At 42.9% G+C, this 6,122-nt stretch overlaps 1 protein-coding gene across 1 annotated transcript in view; it reads left to right on the top strand.

The window, feature by feature from the left end:
* LOC118328937 (sodium-coupled neutral amino acid transporter 3-like) overlaps positions 1-6,122 on the top strand; it is a 35,828-nt gene continuing 29,706 nt past the window's right edge. Inside the window, exon 1 of the mRNA XM_035662881.1 lies at positions 1-404. The gene's annotated coding sequence lies outside the window, so the exon portion shown is untranslated. The remainder of the gene's footprint in view (positions 405-6,122) is intronic.

The following is a 6,122-nucleotide window of genomic DNA, read 5'->3' as shown; positions in this document are numbered from 1 at the left end:
ATCAATCTAGTGGCGGTTCATTCATTTCTAAACCATTTAAAAAAAAAGGGCGCGTGCCAAATAGGGGGGTGGGGGGGCTCTCGCGTCTCCCCGCGCGCGCTAGCTGGCCGGCTGGCTTGGGTCTGGCTTCGCAACGTACACACAACAGTCATTGGATTGCGTGCGCGGTAGGCGGAACCCGGACCCTCTTCACATCCCACTTTTGAGAAGATTACGAGGACAGTTTACTGGGAAAACGCATGACATTAACGCCGCGCGGAGGGAAGGAGGACGGACGTAGCGGGCCACAGACAGGACGACACGCCACGGGTCCGGGAGGCAGAGCCGAGCAGCGAGCGGACGGAGGCAGCATCGGATCTGTGTGGAGATATTTGGAGTTGGAGGAGGACACTGGTACTTCTCTGGTAAGGCACTGCGCGGCTGCTGTACGCGTTAACGTTGAGGTGTAGTCCTTATTGTGTATTTAAAGTAGTCAGCGAACGTGTTTTTTCGCGCACGCGGGGACCTAAATGTTTGGATAAAAACAAAAACGACGCTCTTTGTTCACGTACGTGCAGCCAGCATCAACGTGCTCGCTATGTCTGCGTATTCACATGTACTACAGAGGAGTTAGATGCAAAGTAAAAAGTCAGGAGAACGTTGTTATTGGTGGTTTCATTCAAGCGACTTGCAAGTCGGTCCTTGCAAGGTCCTCGCTCGCCAGATAGCCAGCCTCAGAGAGAGGTGACATTACAGAGCGTGCTGCACTTGATCTTCTGCTGTAGCTGGGTGTTCTGCTCCCCTTTGGACTACAAGGACCCCTGTTGTAAGTACTGTCTTCCTTGGGGCTTATCTGAGCATCTGGATAAATGTTTACTCTGCATCCCTGTTGAGAATGAAACCTCTGATTAAAAACAGTTGTCCCAGTGTCACCCTCTCACTGCCATGATCAAGTGGAGCAGCTCAGTGGAATCAAACTTGGGCAATAAAGGGACCTACTGGAAGCTCCTCCATGACCCTGTGAACCACTGCTTCTTAGTATGAGTCTAATTTTTCATTTCATTTCATGCTCTTGGCCGAACTGAACACTTTCTTTTTTTCAGGACTAGTGGACAGCACTGTTTCTGTAATGCATGCCAGAGGCATTGGGTGCTACAAAGCTGGGTGCCTGCAAATGCATCCCACTGTTTAAAGCTTCATTTTTGGAGTGCCTGCCATATTTTGAAGTGGTGCTGGTGAAGCATCCACAGCTGGCTCACACCACGTCACAGCTTGGCTGCAGGTGCCATCTGGTCTTTATGTTTGGTCTTGCCTGTCGTCTGAGGGACATACCCCGGGTTTTGGTAGGATGCCAATTCTAACTAGGAATGGGAAAAAAGCGGCTTATGAATCATAATATACGTTACATAAACACCTGGCATTGTTTTTAAACACTTAAGCCTTACTTTTGAGGATTTTATAACATGCGTAGTAACCATAGTTAATCACATTTCTCATAAAGGAAGTGTGCATGTATAGCAAGACATTTAGCAAAGGTATGTATTTGTCCAGCTAAGGCTAGATGCAAAACCTCCCATAGCGACGGGATAAAACAGCAGCATGGTTTCTGGAGTCACCTTCAGCGGGATAAGTTGCCAGTCATTCACTCCTCCACGATGAGTCACCTCAAGGGCTTGTGGGCAGCAGGTGAGACTGTGACTGCTGGACTTCACTGGCCGGAGCTGATGAGAGCTCCTGTCTGTCCCGCTTGGCCTCTGCTGTCATAATGGACTGACTCCTCTCTCTGCCTTGTCACGGGCCCATGTGCTGCCCCATCCCACAACGAAATCACAGTGTGAACAGACTGATCCAGCCTCGGCCCGGCATCGGGGGTGCTGAGCTTTTGATCTCATGTGGGATTAAATGTTTCGCGTATATGTGTGAGAGTGAAAGCATGTTAACGCGTGTGTGTGGTAACGCACATGTGTGTGTGTTCACGGCTGATTGTTGGAAAGGTGATTGAAAGATATTGCGATCAGATAAGATACTTTAAACCTGAAGGAAAGTCTTGTGTCAGACCTTTGCTCAAACGTACAGTAACATAAGAATAAAAACAATCGAGTAATAAATATAAAGAGTACATGCTAACAGAAGTGCCTGATATACCAAGTGAAAGAATAGTAGTATTGGCAATGATATTGAGAAGGAATAAACAGTAATATTTCACATGACATTGATATTGTTGTTCTTAGTATTTCAGCTGTCCTTCCTGCAGAATGGGTAGGAGTTTTACATTTTGATGGCCACCCACCTTATGTCCGACCTGGTGCTCTGCAGCCTCACATACTGTGGCCGACCTGTGAGATAGCTGGTGATCCAGGCCTCTAGTGGAGCATCCACCTGCATGTCCCAGCTTACTCCTGACCTGGGCAGGTCATATGGTGTTAAAAGCCCCGGTAAAGTCTAAAAACATGACTCTAGCAGTGCTGCCCGCCTCTTCCAGTTGATATAAATGTCATCGCCTCTCGGCATTGATTGCAACATTTATTGATAGACAGAAAAAGTTTGGGAGAGTGGGGAGTGCTGTGCAATGAAGGTCACAGCTCTTATTAACAACTAGAAATGGTTTTCTACTATAATAGGTAGAAATGATTCCAATCATGGCTCACGCCAGTCCGTAGGCATCACATTGAGCCAGCAGAAAAGAAGCTTCAGTATTTTTTCTTCTCTTTCAGTCTCAGGTTAGTGGATGAGAAATGTGCGCGGCTCCTTCTCCTGCCTTGCTCTTTCCTTCATCATTTGGATGAGACATTGACACAGAGATTCACTAAGTTACTATTTAATATAATCAAAGCTCTGTGTCCATGTGAAATATATTCTCATCTTGCAGCAGGATTGGTTTACCTCTGCAGGAATGAAAAGAAAATATTAAGGGATTGTTCAGTCTTAGAGAGCAGTGTAGTTCACAGTGAGAAGAAAGGAACACCCTGCTGTGACTTTGTTGCTGGTATTAAACTGTGAAAGGATATGAGCTTCTGTCTGGCCTTGAGGTTTTACAGGGATTTGATTTTGGTCTTTCGAAAGACAAACAGAAGTATTGTCTTAACTCTTTCCTCTCTCTAGTTACAAAAAGGCAATGTTGTATTCACACTCAAAATGATATTTTGTCAGATTCATAGATGTGTACTTTGTGTTTTATAAAGACTGAAAAGGATGGGAAAGAACATCTAGAACCTGGGCAATAACACAATAGCAATGTGTATTGCCAGTAGAAACTTCATGAATAACAATAAGAAAAATTGTATTAATAGTTTAATGTAAATGCATTAAATGCAAAAAGCCATGAAAGCAGATAACGAATATGCCTAGGCTCAAAGCAGCCTATCATATCTCTTGATAACGGAGCGTGCTATGTTACTTCCACCCTTTGGAGTGCGCAACATGTCGTCTGTCACGACCTACATCTGCTGCATCCCAAGAAACGATCCACAGGCAGTCCACGATGGAGAGGTCTACTCAGCAACATTACCATATGACGAAACATCAACATTATTATTATAACTTAGGTACTTTGATACGTAAAGTTAATAAAATCAACCTTTTGTCATTAGAAATGATCAGTAATGCACATATACTGTGTGTTTTAATGATACATCTGCTTATTAACAACCTCTACATGAATCTGGAAGCCTAGCACCGTGATGTACTGATGAAGGTACAAGCATTATTACAATTTTACATACTGTTTTAGTTACACATTGGTTACGTGTATAGCCTGATCATAAGGTTATGTGTCAAGCTAATTGCTAACATTCAATGCTAGTTTAAATCTGGCACTTTGTAGAGGTAAGGTACATCCATCCCCTTGAGGGCAAACACTCATTTGCTTGCGTCTAGCCACATCCCAGTATTTCTACTTTTTCTAAGTGCAGACTGGTTTATAAAAGAGTTGTGGTATCTGAGGACATACTGGGGGATATCATTGATGAATTGCAGCTTGCATAAGGCCATACCACTTAGGATAAATGCCAGGCCATTGGTTAGATGAGCTCTCAGTAGAAGAAAATTATTATACCTTCAACTCAGTGCTGTCCAGTAATCAGCAGTAGATTGAAAAGAGTCAAATCCACGTCTTATGGGAACAGCTGCCTAATGTGATTGAAACTTCATATTGACTAAAAAAAAATACAAGTACTGTTTTATCAGTGTGACTGCATGCATAATAACATATTGATCCCAGTATTGCAGTGGTACCTCAGAAGGTCTAAGAGCTGTGGGCAGTTCAATTAATGAGTAGTTTATTTCTTCTTAAATTGATCGATATATTGATTAGGCCTGTTAAGTTAGATTTGTTTATTGCGTATTCCAAACATCCAGGTTGGGACTCACATTTTTTTTTACTTGCCTGCCTCACAAGGTAGTCAGAGTAACGGGTTGGAATGAGTCTCTCTTGGGTGTTGTGGGCTTCGATTGAATTGCCAAATACACTTCAGGACAGATAGAAGAAAGTCTTCACAAGGGATGGGAATTGATAAAATTGATACCAATGGCATTATTGATTCTGCTTATAGGTCTGATTTATTTCATCTATTGATTCCTGATCAGTTCTGCATGGAAAGAAGTAGGTCCACACAGGTTTTCTCGATTCCCCCCTAGCATTCATTTTCTTTTTGGTTTTCTTAGTCAAAGAAAATAAATCTGCTGAGCATGTTTGTGTGGCGCTAAAGGTCTTATAACATAAGAAAGATAGACAGATGTTCAGCATGTTGCTAATATTTCCACCCTTACTTGAAATTATATTTGTAGAGCAATTGCAACTAGCACTGATTTTGTTTTTTGTTTGTGAAATGAGGCCACGCTTTGGACCGTTTCTTCCTCTCTGCACATCTGTCAGAGAAACACGAAAAGCTTGGAGGAATACAGTTCCGACGGATCAGACAATTTGGAACTGGTTCTCATCTGGAACCAGTTCCCATCCCTTGTCTTAGCATTGGACCACCTTGCACACCCCAAAGTCTGAATAAAATCTCCTGAGCCTCAGCTAGAGCTGTATTTTTTGTTCATTATTCATCGTTGGCTTATTGTACAATTCTTAGTTCTATAAGGGATTTGATACTTAAGCCTTACATTGATCTACTTACAGTGGGTGACTCCCTGCCTCAGGAGTTCTCTGTCAGTGGATTGGGATTTCTATGGTGCTACGGCATGTGACAGAGTCAGCAGTGCAACATCCACCATGGTGGTCACACACTGTGTGAGTTGTACTTCCAGCTGAATGAATGCATTCGGCCCCATGATGCACTCTCTTTCTTTTGCTCTCCTCCCATGTGATGAGGAGGAAGCAGGAGGGAGACGGGTGGCAGATGCCAGGAGAGGATGGCACTTTGTTTTAGGGCACATGATTGAGTAGAGACAGAGCTGGCATTGAACAGTGTGGTGTTGATGGAGAACTGTTTGGAATCTCTCCGATTGTTCTACCTACAACTGGCATATGATTTTCTGAAAGAGGTTGTGTCCTTGACTGTGTCACTGCTGTCCTATAGGTTCAGTCCCTAGACACTCTGCTGTTGGAGGCACAGTGTGACTACAGCTGACTCTTTGGAGGAGAGAAAAAGTCACATGCTGTCTCTTTTAGGCTAAGACAGGTAGAGCTGCAACAATTCATCGATTAACTGCTTAAAAAAAATAAATCTGCAACTATTCTGAAAACCGATTACTCATTTAAGCAATTTTAAAGCAAATATTTGATGGTTCAAGGCTCTACTTTTGTAAATGTTTTATTTTGTGGTTTTGTTGGAGAAAACAAGACATTTGTCATCTTGTGCCCTAGGATAAAACATTACAAAGCAGTGGGAATTTTACACTGCTTTATGATGTTTTATAGACCAAACGATTACTCAGATTACTGCACTAAAATAGTCGTCAGATGAATTGATCATGAAAACAATTGTTAATTACAGCCCTATAAACAGGGACTTCTCAGAGCTTGATCAGTATTTTTGTCGTTTGACATTCTGATAGAAGTTAAGTTAGAGGAGAAGACTTATGCAACCTCTTAGTCAATTGGATCTGAATGGATTTGCATTATTGACATGCAGACCAAAGATGGGCTTTCACCTAATCGTGTACCCCAGTTAAGTAAAAACCAGGGGCCTCATGTACTA

This window comes from Morone saxatilis, unplaced genomic scaffold, assembly GCF_004916995.1.
Source record: "Morone saxatilis isolate NCDOM2014 unplaced genomic scaffold, NCSU_SB_2.0 Contig18, whole genome shotgun sequence".
NCBI lineage: Eukaryota > Metazoa > Chordata > Actinopteri > Moronidae > Morone > Morone saxatilis.
This window is presented reverse-complemented; position numbering and strand designations above follow the sequence as displayed.